Below are 19,614 nucleotides of genomic sequence, written 5' to 3'. Positions count from 1 at the left end.
TCAAGGGCGTTAGTGCAAAAATTGTGATTGAAGACCCATAAGAATTTGGAACCCTATCCATTGAGAATGCACCACAAGGGCGGTGAACTCCAAGTCACAAGGCGATCTAATGTCAAATTTGTCATCTCAATTCCTTTCGAAGATGAAGTAGAATGTGATCATAATCCCATTAGATTTCTGTAAGTTGTTCTTTGGTAGCGCTCATTATGTTATTTGTGGGTTCATGATGCCACAACTTCATTACACCACATAAATATATATTGAATAAAGGTGGAAAACCATTTGTGGTTCATACTTATAAAGGTAACCAAAAGATATATATGGTTTAGGCCAATCAGGCCAAGGGATTACTCAATGCAAATAAGCAAGTTGAAATGACACTTGTGGAGCCGCAAAGGTAATCAAGACCCACTTAGTCCTCCAATTGCAGTTTTCCTTCACAAAACAAAGGTAGACAATGGAATGCAACTGAGCTAATTGAGTGTTTGTGGCCCTAACCACCAAACAACAAACAAATGGGCGGTTGGCTGACAAGCTTTATGCCTAAGGGAGAAGTAGAGGAAGAAAAGAAAAGAAGTCATTGTCCAGAAGGAGACAAGAGAAATAGAAGAGAATTCACAACATTTACCTGTAGAGACCTAAAGCTACGAGACCAAGCCGAACAGAGAATTAAAAATATATCACTATAGCAACTTAAACTGAAAGCCACAAGTGACAAGCGCGCAAATGCATGTCTTTGATGTTTAATTATTTTTAAAGGAAATAGATTGAAGTATTTTTTAAGCTTTATCTTTTGAACACAATGTAACTTGTAGGCTTCACATTCTATGTTGTATCATATCTATAGTCTCTGCAATCATCTTATAAGAATGTACTCTTAAAAATTTGTAGCCCTCTCTTTTCCATTCGATGAAATATTATACGTTTTGCTTTGAAATGTTGTGTACTTTTTGTTTCACATTTTTTGCTCTGAATACTCAAAAAGAAATCATCACGTGCAATTTGAAGTTATGATACATATGTTTGCTTTCAACAATGTCCATTCACATGTTGATGTTGTTATTCTTCTACACTTTATGCTTTACATCATTTCCTTTGCAACATCTGGTGCAAATGCCAGTATATATAGTTCATAACCTAACATAATTCGTAATATAACATAGTATAATATAATATAGTGTAACATGTATTGTGCATAACTATAACATAATATAACTATAACATTTAACATAGCATAACTATTTAAAACATAACATTAAATATATAATAATAATAATAATGTAACATATAACTATATATATGTTCATGTTTTAACAATACATCATTGATAGAGACATTAAATCTATCTATCATGAAAAGTGCGTTTGGTCTAGTGAATAAAAACATTTTGACTCTTTTCTAATTTGTACCATAATGTTTCATTACGTAGTGTGTTGTACAAGAAACATTGCCTTCATGTGCTTGCACCTAGTATATGTCATGTGTCAAAGTCAAACATTAAGGACTTAAAGTATAATGGAGTATTTAGTTGGCATGAAATTTTATTAATTTTGTAAATATGTTTATTTCAAATTTTTACATATATATTTACATATCTATGTTTTATGAATAAAATTCATTATTTAGAAACGAGAAAAAGTGTGAAGATAGATTTGGTCACTTCTTTCGATTGCGTTTACATGGAACTCAACATACTTTGGTTGATAAATTATCAAAAAATGGACTCTAAAGTTTAGGACTTTAGGCTAGATTATTCTGCTGGAGTTTAGAAATAGTTTTTTTGTCAACATTCTTTCTAAGTCAACATTTTTTTCTTGGATTAGTTTATATGTAATAGTTTAGTCAACATTTTTTTCTTGGATTAGTTTATATATAGTATATGTAATTTGCAGAGATATCCCATATATGTGCCCCAACTACAGGTTGTCACAATGTGAGGGGATCTGTTATACGTGGTCGAGCTCGTGATAGATCACATAGCCCACCTAGAGTGCACGTTCCACTCATAGATAATACCTTTGACACTAGTCAGAGTGTCAGGCAGTGTTTTTGTCTCTATTGATGATCATGCTACCCCCAGTGGAACTTCTTCACCTGTTTCAGGTACACCTCCTGCATTTTTAAATCCTCTTTAAACTTTATGCGTTTATGTCTTGAAATTGTCTTTAATATTTAAATTGTATTCAATTGACGTGTATGAATTTAATGTATATGTTATTATGCTTCTAGTTTGTTAATTATATATGTTCAATTATGTTTATGATTTGCAAACCCTCAACAGGGCAAAGTTGATGATCACAGTGTAGCACCGATCCCTCCGTGGGACAATGCTACAACTCATATCACATTGGAGGATGTTATGACTCGACATGCGTGGATCACACAAGAGATTCATAACATCCCTTCCAGTTCACCTACTAGATGTAGTTTGTCTTTGATGCTAGATATCATCAATAGTTTGATCAAGACATATCAGAGGTCGGGCCCACAAAACCACCTCGTAAAATTCATAAAGAGGATTAGGAGGCATGAGGTTAGAGTCCCACATACTTGGGAGGTGGTGAAAGAGACCACCAAGAACATTAATGTTTGTGGGGAGTTATTCAACATCCCTTTGGATCGCCTTGCTAGACATAGAGGTCTGATTCCACTGAAATATTTTAGGAATGTCGATGCAACCCCTTATCTGTATGATCAATTCATTAGAGCTTGGGGCCAGTTCCCCCACCATGACCAGGTAATTATTTATTTTTCCAAGCACATATATGTAGAGTTTGTGTTACATATAAGGCTGGATTACACTGATACCATATCTCGTTATTATGGACATGGCATGGGACATACCTTTGATCTCAAGGGGGCTCATAGGGACCCTGGGCATGTACCACCACCTCTGAGATTATTTCCACTACCATATCAAAGCTTGGTGTTAGCGCTCGAATCTGCCTCAGGCTGAATGAAGGCAAGGTTCAAGGCAACATCAAACCAAGCTCAGCCTCGTAGATAGCCCTACGAGGACAAGAGAGGGCTCTCTCCGGGTCTATCTCGATAAAATGATCAATAGAGTCCGAGATGACTTAAAATGGGAACTGATTTAGGCTAGTAAAATGAATTTGAATGAGGGATATTTGATTTAATGACTAAGTTGCTGGGCTGCATGGGACAAGGACAACATGAGCAGAGATTTAACCAAAGGCACAGGATATTTCATAAGGTGAGATTAGCATGAGGTTTTAGCAATCGAATTGGATTTAAATGGGGTGAAAAGACTATTTAAGAAAGCTGAAAAGGCCATTAATGTATGAATCCTTTCCAGGAAGAAGAAAACACATAAAGACTGAACACTTCCTCAAGGCAGAGCAATGACTGAATTCTACCTTTCTCACTTAAAAGTATTCAGCTAGAAATGATAATGAATGAAATGCAAAACATCACAGGACACATATGAAATAGAGAGACAAACACATGCCAAAACACATACCACAAGAATCTTATAAATCAGAGCTGCGCCATTTAATTATTTCTCTGTCAATCTATACAGCCAAATGCTGAGTTATTCCTCCACCATTTCCCAGAACTCAGAACCCTTTACACATAATTTTCATACAATAAATAGACTCAGGAATGGGAAAACAGATCGATGAGAATAGGGGCCGTTTCACCTAAAGGAATCGTCCATCTGTTCTATAGACAGAACAACGTTACATTATTCCACTTGAAACTTTTTTGATGATCAATAAAAGGACGACAACTGTGGTTGCAGATCATAACTGAAGTGAAAAATAGGAAATTGAATCCTGTTTCTCTGCCCTGGTAGATGTCTCTGATTTAAATTTTGGCTTTTCGGTTTCAAACTTTTTGCCTTCCCTGTGCCTTTTTCACCGCTTGGTTTTCGACTTTTTCACCTTTTGTGTCATTCAAGGCCTTCTCCTTTATGCACTGCTTACAACAATACTGATGTGTTCAAAGCTTTCCCCCCTTCCCCTATATTATGGACTGAAAATGCGTTTTTATAGAATTTGATCTATCCCTCTCACTGATACTCCACTCAAGATTCTTCTAAGACCGAAATGGAACCAACTTCAAAGAGTCTCAATTAAGGTCAGATGATATTCTTCTCTCATTCTTTATGACTAAAACTAGTACTCGACCCAAAGAAAAAGTCAAGTCAGGTAATGAATTTATTTCATCGAACTTCACCCAAACTACAAGGTACTTAAGAATTTGTTGCAGCTGCATTATGCTTGTAGCAGCACATTCTTTCCACTGAGGCACACATCGGAAGTTGTTCAACTTGTCTCTTTAAAATCAAACTGCTGTAGAAAAGTGTCTTTAAATAGCGCGAGGAATCTTGGATTTCGTTTTTGGTTTGATAATTTGGAACTGAACCATGTCGTTGGTAATCACATTCCAAAAGATTACTGCAAGCAAGAAATGCCTTTGTTTGTGGTATGCCATTATGGAATCGATTTCTGAATAATGCATTGTCACCTGTATTGAAGACTTGTGTCATTCAAGGTCGCCTCCTCTGTTTTCCGCCGGATTCCTGTGCCTCTATTGTGGATATCTTTGTTTTATATTCAGGCATTTAATTCTTGACTTTTCACCTTCCTTCGTCCTCAACATTGATCATCCGTTGCACATTCATTGCATGGTGGTTCAGATATTTCTCATCCATCTCCATTCTCCGTTCAAACAGATTACACTATTTTTCATGACGTTTCATCCACCCCTACTCAGCCATTTTAAGGTTTGACATGATCATCTTATTGTTCTCAGACAAGGTTTCCTTAATGCCAGCTGTTTTTGATGATGATTTTTGCTTTTTCCTTGGATATTGTTTATCTCTATCAGTAGAGGTATCACCAGGGCTCTGAAGTGGTGTCTCAGGCATTGTATTTTCATGCATTATCACATTCTTTGCAGGTGTAAGGCAATCTTCAAATGTTTCCATGATCTGATGCGGATGTATCAATAATCATATCTCCAACATCATTTCCTTTCTGGCCAAAATGTTTATTCATTGCATCATATAGTTCCTTGGTATAATTAATTGGTAGTCTCTTGTCCATCTGTCATTTGAATAAAAACCAATTTTCAATAAACACGCCTTTGAACGAAGACTTTGCCAGAAAATCCATCGGCGACATGAATTTGATTGCCATAAGAATGTCGACATTCCACCTGTACATCTACGATTCTGTAATAATCCACGGTCCAAGCTGCAATTTCTCCTTTAATACCACGTGCATCCAAATCGAAACAAGTTCATTACTCTGTCTTAGCAGGATAAAGGCGTATGATTATGCGCCCTTTATCCCTCTGAGCAAAGCCACGTAGTTCCTTTATGCGCCCTTTGTCCCTTTGAGCAGCCTTTGTGTGCCCAAAATGGAGATAGCCACGTAGTTTCTGAGGAACACGTGTACATACGTTTAAATTCGGCTCCAGCTGAAAAGACATAGGAATTTTCCAACCATGCATTGGTCTGAGCTGTCTCAAACGAATCACAGAATACATCTATGGAAATTTCCTTCACTCCCGAACGTTGTATTTTCTTTAATGCATTGTGCCTCAATATCTTCTCTTTTGATTGCACAGTTGTCAAACCCATGCTTCGATACCTTGAGACTAATGCACGAGAAAGAGCAACATCTATCTCAACTGTTGGGCGTGGCCTCTAACGGTAATAACGAGGAAATTCACGAGAACCAATCATCTTGCATGTTGTTCCATTTTCAGACTTTCTTTGGATTACCAATTCAGCCCCTCCAAAGCCAAGTTCAATATTGTCATTGAGATTTTCTTCTGTGGGGACTATTTGCATCCCACTTTCGTCCACGTAACTACTGCTGTAGTCATAAAAGTCATTTAAATCACTATCTTCTTCTTCATCTCCATCTCCGTAGTGTAATTTTCAGTGGTTTTTAGAAATCATATGCTTCCTAACAGCTTCTAGACTTGGAAATGGTTTTTGTTTCTCATTGCAATACAAACACATAAAATCGTCAGTCACCTTGAGGCCAAGATAGCTTAGTAATCCACGGAGATCTTTCAAATATTCAACATCAGGAACAAAAATCCATTCATCTTGTGCATATGCTCTACACAACTCTCAATGGTCCCATTTGGCCTGAAATCACATATGAAGCAGCAACTGGCATCCCACTATAACTTCTCTGCTATCGACTCAAATCTGCCTCCAGCATTTCCTAAAATTGATTCATTAACATCCACACTCTTCATAGATTCTGATGCTACACCAACCATGTCATAGGTCTCGACCTCCTCCCATTCTTCACTGCCTTCAGATTCTTCCGATTTATCATCATTTAGAGAAGAAGAAGGTTTGATGACAAAAGAGGACTTGTTTGCTGCACGTTCTGGTAATGGCTTAATGACAGTAATGGTAGCACTTCGAGAAGCTGGCGTTTCAGAAGCACGCTGAATGTGAGCCTTTGACTTAAGATGTTGAGCATGTGCTTCGACACTTCTGTATTCCTTTCCACAAAGTGAGCAGCTATACAACATCCGGTTTCTTTCCAGCCTCTTCTATTCCTCAACCAAAGCTTGATGTCTTGCTCGGAATAAGGCTTCTATCACTCCAGGAACACCAGCAACATTGCTTCTCTCCAAAAAAAAAAATCACATAGTTCTTCTACATGTTGTAGCAATGCATGCCGAATAAGTGCTGTATGCTTTTGGTCCCATCACCAAATCTTGTATAACCTGAGCTATTGTCTGTCGTAACTGTGCACGTTCTGTATTGCCATTACTATTATGTTGATACCCAGGAGTTTGTGACCCCGGAACCTGAGATGGACCAAATGGAACTTTGTTGGCCTTATTAGAAAACGAGAAGCAGCTGCAGCAAATCTGAGCTTCACTTCCTGGTTCATAAAAGCGCTCTGGTGCAAGATAACAACGGCGTCTTCCTCCATTTGCAGAGAAGAAATAGAAATTTTGTTGTCTGACCTGTGTGTCACGTGGCATAGCCAGTGCGCCACGCCAGTGTATATTTGCACTGTGTAAAAGCGCCCAGTGCACTGCGCGGCCCATGTGCGCCGCGCCATATGCTCTATGCGTCGCGCACCCAAATCTACACACAGTTTGCCTTAAATTTTGTTTGAGTTGCTCCCAAGTCGTGAGTCTTGACCTTTAAACCTTCGCAACAATTGGCATGCATAGTGCACATGTTTCTAATGTGGCCCTTGTGTCACGTGCACTCCCTCTATTGTCAAGTTATAACAGCTTCCTTTTCCTTGTAGCAAATTCAATATAATCTTTTCATTGAAAAATAGCACGTCTATAGTTACGAACACTCCAATCCAAAAAGCCTTTGCTACGTAGATATTACGCTCTCATGTCAACTGTGTTCATCCATGAGTTGAAAACAGTCTGAACATTAGGATCACCATATACACTGACCAAAGTCGTGTAAGGAGGTGGGCCATATATTTCGATGGCTGGTCTATATATACAGCTCCATATAAAGAAGTACCATCACTTGCTAATATCTGAACTGTCTCTGGAGCTGGAAGTCGTAACCTTTGTATGCGAGGTGTTGGAAATGGCAACTCCTATAAAGTCACCAACAACCTACCTTCTTCTAATGAACAAAGCAAGACCCTTGGTAAAGATTTCAGGGAATCATGAATATCTACAAATCTTTGCATCTAATGATCCAAGACCACTGAATGCCTTCCTTCTCCTTGAGTCAACCTTTTAGGCTTTTGAAGTGGAATATTGATTTCGTTGCTCCTCCACGATGAGACCAGCATATTCTGCAGTATTCTTCTTCAGCTTTGCCAGTTTTTTTGCAGAAGCACTCAGCACAATAACCTCCTTAACCTCATCTTCTGATATTCGGCCCACCAAGTTGTATAATTTTGGCATTTGAATGCAAACTCTGTTTCGTTTGATTTTGCTTTATCTCTTTGTGTTGATGATGTTCTTTCTGCTTGTGCTTTTGCAGGGATAGGAGCAGCTAAAGCTGCTGCCATTGAAGAGCTGTACAACTTCGAAACACTTTGACAAATTACATATTTATTACAAAAAACACATTTGATGATTTCTTCTTCAAAACAGGGTTTTGAAGAAGAATCAATCTCGCATTATTGACGATGACATTCCTGAAATGAAAACTTACTGAACCTCCCTCTGGCCTGCAAGCGTTATTTCACACTTATGGAGACAAAACCCTGGACTCAAGAATTAAAATGACTCTTTTTGACCAAAATGGCATTTGATGACTGCAAATGACGAGAAATTAACCTTGGTGAATTTGACTCTGACAGAGGATTGACAAGACTGAGTCTAACATTGGCTCCAATTGGGATGGCAGCTTCTGCTCCGTGGAGGTGCCAAGAACAACAGATCTTTGGGAGAGCAGACAGTGCCTTCGTCCATTGGGCTATGGAGTCCATTATTCCATCAAACCAACATGACTCAATTTATTGACTGAAACTTGACTGAAACAAACTCAATGCAAATTGAAATGACTGAAAAACTTGACTCTAACAAACTAACTCAAAATGGCAAAGACCTAGACTGAAATCTTAAAGCTTGGTGGCAGTACATGGCCACCTATGTTTCTTACAAGACAATATATCCTCAAACTATATCAAAATGCCAATGCAACCAATCAAGAAGATGGCTTCTTGACTGATTCTTCTTATCAGATCTTCTGGTCAATAGTAGATGCTTGTAATTGGGTCTCCAAAAAGCTAATTTACCATGATCTCCTTCATCACTGAACACCACAATAATCACCTTCACTACTGGCTGCAACCAAGTTGCCATAGGATCTTGAAAAACATGAAGATTTTCCATTGCCACCTCCTGCTGAGAAAACGAGATGTATTTTTCTCTTGCCTCTAATTTTTCTTCATAAATAAGAGCACGTTCCTAGTCTTCAAAAAATTCTGAACAAGTAGATGAGCAGATTTCCTCTTCAAAGAACATTTCAAAACACGAAACATATGAAGAAGAATCTGAATGGAAATCCTGAATGTTTTGATCTTCTGCAGTGTGAATGTACTATAGGTCATCTTCATATGATATGATAGCCAGGTTTTCATGTTCCTTATTACATTCATTAATCATAAGAAAAGAAACTTTAGATGATTCTTGAAACTCAGGCATGATGTCTCTATCATCTATCATGAATTCATCCAGAGAAACTTTTCCACATACTTGAACAAAGATATCCTCTTGTTGTTCATGAATTGGTTGGATTACCTTGGTAGGAAGGTTGTGTTCTGATGAGATGAGGGCCATTAGGCCTGTAACTCTGCCTTCTTCATTTGAGGCAGCCTCAACAATGCATTTCTCTTCTATGGGATTGGAAGAACCTGTTTTTCCTCATCACAATCCGTCTCTCGATCTAGTTTATCATCATCATTTTCGGAGATTGGAACATCATTTTCCTGCGTATCCTAATTTATTTCAACCAGATCTGAAATAGTACTTCTTCTTTCCTCATTTTCGGCTATATGGAACTCTTCAACCTGCTGATTCTGATCCTGCTGCAAAGTTTCCTCTAAGAGTTCTGTAGACTGCTGAAACGGATTTTCATACAATGCTTCCATGATTTCTTCATCCATAAAATTATCATCCTCATAGTATTTTTCAAGACTCTCAATAAAACCATAAGCGTGCTTGCAACAATCCTGAACTAAATTTAATGATGGATAAGATTCTTTATACTTCTCAAAGAATATTGAATGAAAATCCTTCAAACAATAGATGGAAGAAGGTGGCAAACTTTCATACCAAGATCGGGCTTTGTCTTCCAGAGTAGCCATAAACATTTTCATCAAACAGTCTTCAGGAAAATCGGTCTTTAATTTATGCACGTGAATGTGAAATTTCACTAGATGAAGAGCAGCGTCATTACCTTCCACATTTCTGAACACAGGAAAATTCTTTGACCAATCTACCTTGTGCATTTTATTTGGAAAACCTAGGATGTGATCTCAGCTCATGGGAGCGTATCTTCTTGCAATTCGATCCATCTTGAAAATCTTATCGCTACTGATCTCTCTGCAGTGGAGTCACCCTGAAGGATTGATTGCTGGATTCTTCAGTGAATGGAGTCACCAGGTGAATGATTTCAATCGTCTTCTTATGTCTGATCGTTGTTCACCATCAACAATCAGCTCTAAACTTGAGATATGTACTGGGGCAAGACAATCTACAAGAAAACTTCATCCCCAGTGGAGTCGCCACTATGTTATCGCTCGAATCTGCCTCAGGCTAAATGAAGGCAAGGTTCAAGGCAACATCAAACCAAGCTCAGCCTCGTAGCTAGCCCTACGAGGACAGGAGAGGGCTCTCTCCAGGTCTATCTTGATAAAATGATCAATAGAGTCCGAGATGACATAAAATGGGAACTGATTTAGGCTAGTAAAATGAATTTGAATGAGGGATATTTGATTTAATGACTAATTTGTTGGGCTGCATGGGACAGGGACAGCATGAGCAGAGATTTAACCAAAGGCACAAGATATTTCATAAGGTGAGATTAGCATGAGGTTTTAGCAATCGAATTGAATTTAAATGGGGTGAAAAGATTGTTTAAGAAAGTTGAAAAGGGAATTAATGTATGAATCCTTTCCAGGCAGAAGAAAACACATAAAGACTGAACACTTCCTCAAGGCAGAGCAATGACTGAATTCTACCTTTCTCACTTAAAAGTATTCAGCTAGAAACGATCATGAATGAAATGCAAAACATCACAGGATACATATGAAACAGAGAGAAAAATACATGCCAAAACTCATACCACAAGAATCTTATAAATCAGAGCTGCACCATTTAATTATTTCTCTGTCAATCTGTATAGCCAAATGCTGAGTTATTCCTCCACCGTTTCCCAGAACTTAGAACCCTTTACACATAATTTTCATACAATAAATAGACTCAGGAATCGGAAAATAGATCGATGAGAATAGGGGCCGTTTCACCTAAAATCCTGAGGATAGGAAAGGAACCGTCCATCTGTTCTATAGACAGAATAGCGTTACATTATTCCACTTGAAACTTTTTTGATGATCAATAAAAAGACGACAACTGTAGCTACAGATCATAACTGAAGTGAAAAATAAGAAATCGAATCTTGTTTCTCTGCCCTGGTAGATGTCTCTGATTTAAATTTTGGCTTTTCGGTTTCAAACTTTTTGCCTTCCCTGTGCCTTTTTCACCGCTTGGTTTTTGACTTTTTCAACTTTTGTGTCATTCAAGGCCTTCTCCTTTATGCACTACTTACAAAAATATTGATGTTTTCAACGCTTTCCCCCCTTCCCCTATATTATGGACTGAAAATGCATTTTTATAGAATTTGATCTATCCCTCTCATTGATACTCCACTCAAGATTCTTCTAAGCCTAAAATGGAACCAACTTCAAAGAGTCTCAATTAAGTTCAGATGATATTCTTCTCTCATTCTTTATGACTAAAACTAGTACTCGACCCAAAGAAAAAGTCAAGTCAACTAATGAATTTATTTCATCGAACTTACACCCAAACTACAAGGTACTTAAGAATTTGTTGCAGCTGAATTATGCTTGTAGCAGCACATTCTTTCCACTAAGGCACACATCGGAAGTTGTTCAACTTGTCTCTTTAAAATCAAACTGCTGTAGAAAAGTGTCTTTAAATAGCGCGAGGAATCTTGGATTTCGTTTTTGTTTTGATAATTTGGAAGTGAACCATGTCGTTGGTAATCACATTCCAAAAGATTACTGCGAGCAAGAAATGCCTTTGTTTGCGGTATGTCATTATGGAATCGATTTTTGAATAATGCATTGTCACCTGTATTGAAGACTTGTGTCATTCAAGGTCTCCTCCTCTGTTTTCCGCCGGAGTCCTGTGGATTTTCCTCATTTGAATCCTATGTTGTGGATATCTTTATTTTATATTTAGGCATTTAATTTTTGACTTTTCACCTTCCTTCGTCCTCAACATTGATCATCCGTTGCACATTCATTGCATGGTGGTTCAGATATTTCTCATCCATCTCCATTCTCCGTTCAAACAGATTACACTATTTTTCATGACGTTTCATCCGCCCCTCCTCAGCCATTTTAAGGTTTGACATGATCATCTTATTGTTCTCAGACAAGGTTGCCTTAATGCCAGCTATTTTTGATGATGATTTTCGCTTTTTCCTTGGATATTATTTATCTCTATCAATAGAGGTATCACCAGGGCTCTGAAGTGGTGTCTCAGGCATTGTATTTTCATGCATTATAACGTTCTTTGCAGGTTAAGGCAATCTTCAAATGTTTCCATGATCTGATGCGGATGTATCAATAATCATATCTCCAACATCATTTCTTTTCTGGCCAAAATGTTTATTCATTGCATCATATAGTTCCTTGGTATAATTAGTTGGTAGTCTCTTGTCCATCTGTCATTTGAATAAAAACCAATTTTCAATAAACATGCCTTTGAACGAAGACTTTGCCAGAAAATCCATTGGTGACATGAATTTGATTGCCATAAGAATGCCAACATTCCACCTGTACATCTACGGTTCTGTAATAATCCACGGTCCAAGCTGCAATTTCTCCTTTAATACCACGTGCATCCAAATCGCAACAAATTCATTACTCTGTCTTAGCAGGATCAAGGCATATGATTATGTGTCCTTTATCCCTCTGAGCAAAGCCATGTAGTTCCTTTATGCACCCTTTGTCCCTTTGAGCAGCCTTTGTGTGCCCAGAATGGAGATAGCCACGTAGTTTCTGAGGAACATGTGTACATACGTTTAAATTCAGCTCCATCCAAAAAGACATAGGCATTTTCCAACCATGCATCAGTCTGAGCTGTCTCAAACGAATCACAGAATACATCTATGGCAATTGCCTTCACTCCAGAACGTTGTATTTTATTTAATGCATTGCGCCTCAATATCTTCTCTTTTGATTGCACAGTTGCCAAACCCATGCTTCGATACCTTGAGACTAATGCACGAGAAAGCGCAACATCTCTCTCAACTGTTGGGTGTGGCCTTTGATAGTAATAACAAACAAATTCACGAGAACCAAGCATCTTGCATGTTGTTCCATTTTCAGACTTTCTTTGGATTACCAGTTTAGCCCCTCCAAAGCCAAGTTCAATATTGTCATTGATATTTTCTTCTGTGGGGACTCCTTGCATCCCACTTTCGTCCGCGTAACTGCTGCTGTAGTCATAAAAGTCATTTAAATCACTATCTTCTTCTTCATCTCCATCTCCATAGTGTAATTTGCAGTGGTTTTTAGAAATCATATGCTTCCTAACAGCTTCTAGACTTGGAAATGGTTTTCGTTTCTCATTGCAATACAAACACATAAAATCGTCAGTCACCTTGAGGCCAAGATAGCTTAGTAATCCACGGAGATCTTTCAAATATTCAGCATCAGGAACAAAAATCCATGCATCTTGTGCATATGATCTACACAACTCTCAATGGTCCCATCTGGCCTGAAATCACATATGAAGCAGCAACTGGCATCCCACTCTAACTTCTTTGCTATCGACTCAAAACTGCCTCCAGCATTTCCTAAACTTGATTCGTTAACATCCAAACTCTTCATAGATTCTGATGCTACACCAACCATGTCATAGGTCTCGACCTCCTCCCATTCTTCACTGCCTTCAGATTCTTCCGATTTATCTTCATTCAGAGAAGAAGAAGGTTTGCTGACAAAAGAGGACTTGTTTGCTGCATGTTCTGGTAGTGGCTTAATGACAGTAATGGCAGCACTTCGAGAAGCTGGTGTTTCAGAAGCACGCTGAATGTGAGCCTTTGACTTAAGATGTTGAGCATGTGCTTCGACACTTTTGTATTCCTTTCTACAAAGTGAGCAGCTATACAACATCCGGTTGCTTTCCAGCCTCTTCTGTTCCTCAACCAACGCTTGCTGTCTTGCTCGGAATAAGGCTTCTGTCACTCCAGGAACACCAGCAACATTGCTTCTCTCCAAAAAAAAATCACATAGTTCTTCTACATGATGTAGCAATGCACGCCGAAAAAGTGTTGTCTGCTTTTGGTCCCATCACCAAATCTTGTATAACCTGAGCTATTGTCTGTCGTAACTGTGCACGTTCTGCATTGTCGTTACTATTCTGTTGATACCCAGGAGTTTGTGACCCTGGAACTTGAGATGGACCAAATGGAACTTTGTTGGCCTTATTAGAAAACGAGAAGCAGCTGCAGCAAATCTGAGCCTCACTTCCTGGTTCATAAAAGCGCTCTGGTGCAAGATAACAACGGCGTCTTCCTCCATTTGCAGAGAAACAATAGAAATTTTGATTGTCTGACCTGTGCGTCGCGCGGCATAGCCAATGCGCCGCGCCAGTGTATATTTGCACTGTGTAAAAGCGCCCAGTGCATTGTGCGGCCCATGTACGCCGCGCCATATGCTCTATGTGCCGCGCACCCAAATCTACACACAGTTTGCCTTAAATTTTGTTTGAGTTGCTCCCAGGTCGTGATTGTTGACCTTTAAACCTTCGCAACAATTGGCATGCATAGTGCACATGTTTCTAATGTGGCCCTTGTGTCACGCGCACTCCCTCTATTGTCAAGCTATAACAACTTCCTTTTCTTTGTAGAAAATTCAATACAATCTTTTCATTGAAAAATAGCACGTCTATAGTTACGAACCCTCCAAGCCAAAAAGCCTTTGCTGCGTAGATATTGCGCTCTCATGTTAACAGTGTTCATCCATGAGTTGCAAACAGTCTGAACATTAGGACCACCATATACACTGACCAAAGTCGTGTAAGGAGGTGGGCCATATATTTCGATGGCTAGTCTATATATACAGCTCCATATAAAGAAGTACCATCACTTGCTGATATCTGAACTGTCTCTGGAGCTGGAAGTCGTAACCTTTGTATGCGAGGTGTTGGAAATGGCAGCTTCTATAAAGTCACCAACAACCTACCTTCTTCTAATGAACAAAGCAAGATCCTTGGTAAAGATTCTAGGGAATCATGAATATTTACAAATCTTTGCATCTGATGATCCAAGACCACTGAATGCCTTCCTTCTCCTTGAGACAACCTTTTAGGCTTTTGAAGTGGAATCTTGATTTCATTGCTCCTCCACGATGAGACCAGCATATTCTGCAGTATTCTCCTTCAGCTTTGCCAGTTTGTTTGCAGAAGCACTCAACACAATAACCTCCTTAACCTCATCTTCTGATATTCAGCCCACCAAGTTGTATAATTTTGGCATTTGAATGCAAACTCTATTTCGTTTGATTTTGCTTTGTCTCTTTGGGCTGATGATGTTCTTTATGTTTGTGCTTTTGCAGGGATAGGAGCAGCTAAAGCTGCTGCCATTGAAGAGATGTACAACTTCGAAACACTTTGACAAATTACATATTTATTACAAAAAACACATTTGATGATTTCTTCTTCAAAACAGGGTTTTGAAGAAGAATCAATCTCGCATTATTGACGATGACATTCTTGAAATAAAAAACTTACTGAACCTCCCTCTATCCTGCAAGCGTTATTTCACATTTCTGGAGACAAAACCTTAGACTCAAGAATTAAAATGACTCTTTTTTACCAAAATGGCATTTGATGACTGCAAATGACGAGAAATGAACCTTGGTGAATTTGACTCTGACAGAGGATTGACAAGACTGAGTCTAACATTGGCTCCAATTGGGATGGCAGCTGTCGTTCCGTGGAGGTGCCAAGAACAACAGATCTTTGGGAGAGCAGACAGTGCCTTCGTCCATTGGGCTATGGAGTCCATTATTCCGTCAAACCAACATGACTCAATTTATTGACTGAAACTTGACTCAAACTGACTCAATGCAAACTGAAATGACTGAAAAACTTGAGTCGAACAAACTAACTCAAAATGAAAAAGACCTAGACTAAAATCTTAAAGCTTGGTGGCAGTACATGGCCACCTGTGTTTCTTACAAGACAATATATCCTCAAACTATATCAAAATGCCAATGCAACCAATCAAGAAGATGGCTTCTTGACTGATTCTTCCTATCAGATCTTCTGGTCAATAGTAGATGCTTGTAACTGGGTCTCCAAAAAGCTAATTTACCATGATCTCCTTCATCACTGAACACCACAATAATCACCTTCACTGCTGGTTGCAACCAACTTGCCAGAGGATCTTGAAAAACATGAAGATTTGCCATTCCCACCTCCTATTGAGAAAACGAGATGTCTTTTTCTCTTGCCTCTAATTTTTCTTCATAAATAAGAGCACGTTCCTAGTCTTCAAAAAATTCTGAACAAGTAGATGAGCAGATTTCCTCATCAAAGAACGTTTCAAAACACGAAACATATGAAGAAGAATCTGAATGGAAATCCTGAATGTTTTGATCTTTTGCGGTGTGAATGTAATGTAGGTCATCTTCATATGATATGATAGCCAAGTTTTCATGTTCCATATTACATTCATTAATCATAAGAAAAGCAACTTCAGATGATTCTTGAAACTCAGGCATGACGTCTCTATCATCTATCATAAATTCATCCAGAGAAACTTTTTCACCTACTTGAACAAAGATATCCTCTTGCTGTTCATGAACTGGCTGGATTACCTTGGTAGGAAGGTTTTGATCTGATGAGATGAGGGCAGTTAGGCTTGTAACTCTGCCTTCTTCGTTTGAGGCAGCCTCAACAATGCATTTCTCTTCTATGGGATCCGGAAGAACCTGTTTTTCCTCATCACAATCTGTCTCTCGATCTGGTTTATCATCATCATTTTCGGAGATTGGAACATCATTTTCCTGCGTATCCTCATTTATTTCAACCAGATCTGAAATAGTACTTCTTCTTTCCTCATTTTCGGCCATATGGAGCTCTTCAACCTGCTGATTCTGATCCTGTTGCAAAGTTTCCTCTAAGAGTTCTGTAGACTGCTGAAATGGATTTTCATACAATGCTTCCATGATTTCTTTGTCCATAAAATTATCATCCTCATAGTATTTTTCAAGACTCTCAATAAAACCATAAGCGTGCTTGCAACAATCCTGAACTAAATTTAATGATGGATAAGATTCTTTATACTTATCAAAGAATATTGAATGAAAATCCTTCAGATAATAGATGGAAGCAGGTGGCAAACTTTCATACCAAGATTGGGCTTTGTCTTCCAAAGTAGCCATAAACATTTTCATCAAACAGTCTTCAGGAAAATCGGTCTTTAATTTATGCACGTGAATGTGAAATTTCACCAGATGAAGAGCAGTGTCATTACCTTCCACATTTCTGAACACAGGCAAATTCTTTGACCAATCTACCTTGGGCATTTTATTTGGAAAACCTGGGATGTGATCTCCACTCATGGGAGCATATCTTCTTGCAATCCGATCCATCTTGAAAATCTTACCGCCACTGATCTCTCTGCAGTGGAGTCACCCTGAAGGATTGATTGCTGGATTCTTCAGTGAATGTAGTCGCCAGGTGAATGATTTCAGTCGTCTTCTTATGTCTGATCGTTGTTCACCATCAAAAATCAGCTTTGAACTTGAGATATGTACTAGGGCAAGACAATCTACAAGTAAACTTCTTCCCTAGTGGAGTCGCCACTATGTTAGCGCTCGAATCTTCCTCAGGCTAAATGAAGGCAAGGTTCAAGGCAACATCAAACCAAGCTCAGCCTGGTAGCTAGCCCTACGAGGATAGGAGAGGGCTCTCTCCGAGTCTATCTCGATAAAATGATCAATAGAATCCGAGATGACTTAAAATGCGAACTGATTTAGGCTAGTAAAATGAATTTGAATGAGGGATATTTGATTTAATGACTAAGTTGCTGGGTTGCATGGGACAAGGACAGCATGAGCAGAGATTTAACCAAAGGCACAGGATATTTCATAAGGCGAGATAAGCATGAGGTTTTAGCAATCGAATTGAATTTAAATGGGGTGAAAAGACTGTTTAAGAAAGCTGAAAAGGGCATTAATGTATGAATCCTTTCCAGGCAGAAGAAAACACATAAATACTGAACACTTCCTCAAGGCAGAGCAATGACTGAATTCTACCTTTCTCACTTAAAAGTATTCAGCTGGAAACGATCATGAATGAAATGCAAAACATCACAGGATACATATGAAACAGAGAGAAAAACACATGCCAAAACTCATACCACAAGAATCTTATAAATCAGAGCTGCACCATTTAATTATTTCTCTATCAATCTGTACAGCCAAACGTTGAGTTATTCCTCCACCGTTTCCCAGAACTCAGAACCCTTTACACATAATTTTCATACAATAAATAGACTTAGGAATGGGAAAACATATCGATGAGAATAGGGGCCGTTTCACCTAAAATCCTGAGGATAAGAAAGGAACCGTCCATCTGTTCTATAAACAGAACAGCGTTACATTATTCCACTTGAAACTTTTTGATGATCAATAAAAAGACGACAACTGTAGCTGCAGATCATAACTGAAGTGAAAAATAGGAAATCCAATCCTGTTTCTCTGCCCTGGTAGATGTCTTTGATTTAAATTTTGGCTTTTCGGTTTCCAACTTTTTGCCTTCCCTGTGCCTTTTTCACCGCTTGGTTTTCAACTTTTTCACCTTTTGTGTCATTCAGGGCCTTCTCCTTTATGCACTGCTTACAACAATACTGATGTGTTCAACGCTTTCCCCCCTTCCCCTATATTATGGACTGAAAATGCGTTTTTATAGAATTTGATCTATCCCTCTCACTGATACTCCACTCAAGATTCTTCTAAGACCGAAATGGAACCAACTTCAAAGAGTCTCAATTAAGTTCAGATGATATTCTTCTCTCATTCTTTATGACTAAAACTAATACTCGACCCAAAGAAAAAGTCAAGTCAGGTAATGAATTTATTTCATCGAACTTACACCCAAACTACAGGGTACTTAAGAATTTGTTGTAGCTGAATTATGCTTGTAGCAGCACATTCTTTCCACTGAGGCACACATCGGAAGTTGTTCGACTTGTCTCTTTAAAATCAAACTACTGTAGAAAAGTGTCTTTAAATAGCGCGAGGAATCTTGGATTTCGTTTTTGGTTTGATAATTTGGAAGTGAACCATGTCGTTGGTAATCACATTCCAAAAGATTACTGCGAGCAAGAAATGCCTTTGTTTGTGGTATGCCATTATGGAATCGATTTTTGAATAATGCATTGTCACCTGTATTGAAGACTTGTGTCATTCAAGGTCGCCTCCTCTGTTTTCCGCCGGAGTCCTGTGGATTTTCCTCATTTGAACCCTCTGTTGTGGATATCTTTGTTTTATATTTAGGCATTTAATTTTTGACTTTTCACCTTCCTTCGTCCTCAACATTGATCATCCGTTGCACATTCATTGCATGGTGGTTCAGATATTTCTCATCCATCTCCATTCTCCGTTCAAACAGATTACAATATTTTTCATGACTTTTCATCCGCCCCTCCTCAGCCATTTTAAGGTTTGACATGATCATCTTATTGTTCTCAGACAAGGTTGCCTTAATGCCAACTGTTTTTGATGATGATTTTTTCTTTTTCCTTGGATATTGTTTATCTCTATCAGTAGAGGTATCACCAGGGCTCTGAAGTGGTGTCTGAGGCATTGTATTTCATGCATTATCACATTCTTTGCAGGTGTAAGGCAATCT

At 38.6% G+C, this 19,614-nt stretch overlaps 2 pseudogenes; both read right to left on the bottom strand.

Annotated features, from left to right (window-relative positions):
• Window positions 1-5,097: 5,097 nt before the first annotated feature.
• Window positions 5,098-7,056, bottom strand: LOC149265000 (cytoplasmic 60S subunit biogenesis factor REI1 homolog 1 pseudogene; annotated as a pseudogene).
• Window positions 7,057-7,722: 666 nt separating this feature from the next.
• LOC149264999 (cytoplasmic 60S subunit biogenesis factor REI1 homolog 1 pseudogene) lies at window positions 7,723-14,406 on the bottom strand (annotated as a pseudogene).
• Between the last annotated feature and the right edge of the window lie 5,208 nt (window positions 14,407-19,614).

This window comes from Pinus tabuliformis, chromosome 6 (assembly GCF_031772625.1).
Source record: "Pinus tabuliformis cultivar Carrire ecotype Pingquan chromosome 6, CPIR1, whole genome shotgun sequence".
Lineage (NCBI taxonomy): Eukaryota > Viridiplantae > Streptophyta > Pinopsida > Pinales > Pinaceae > Pinus > Pinus tabuliformis.
The sequence above is the reverse complement of the archived record's forward strand: the minus strand, read 5'-3'. Positions and strand labels throughout refer to the sequence as shown.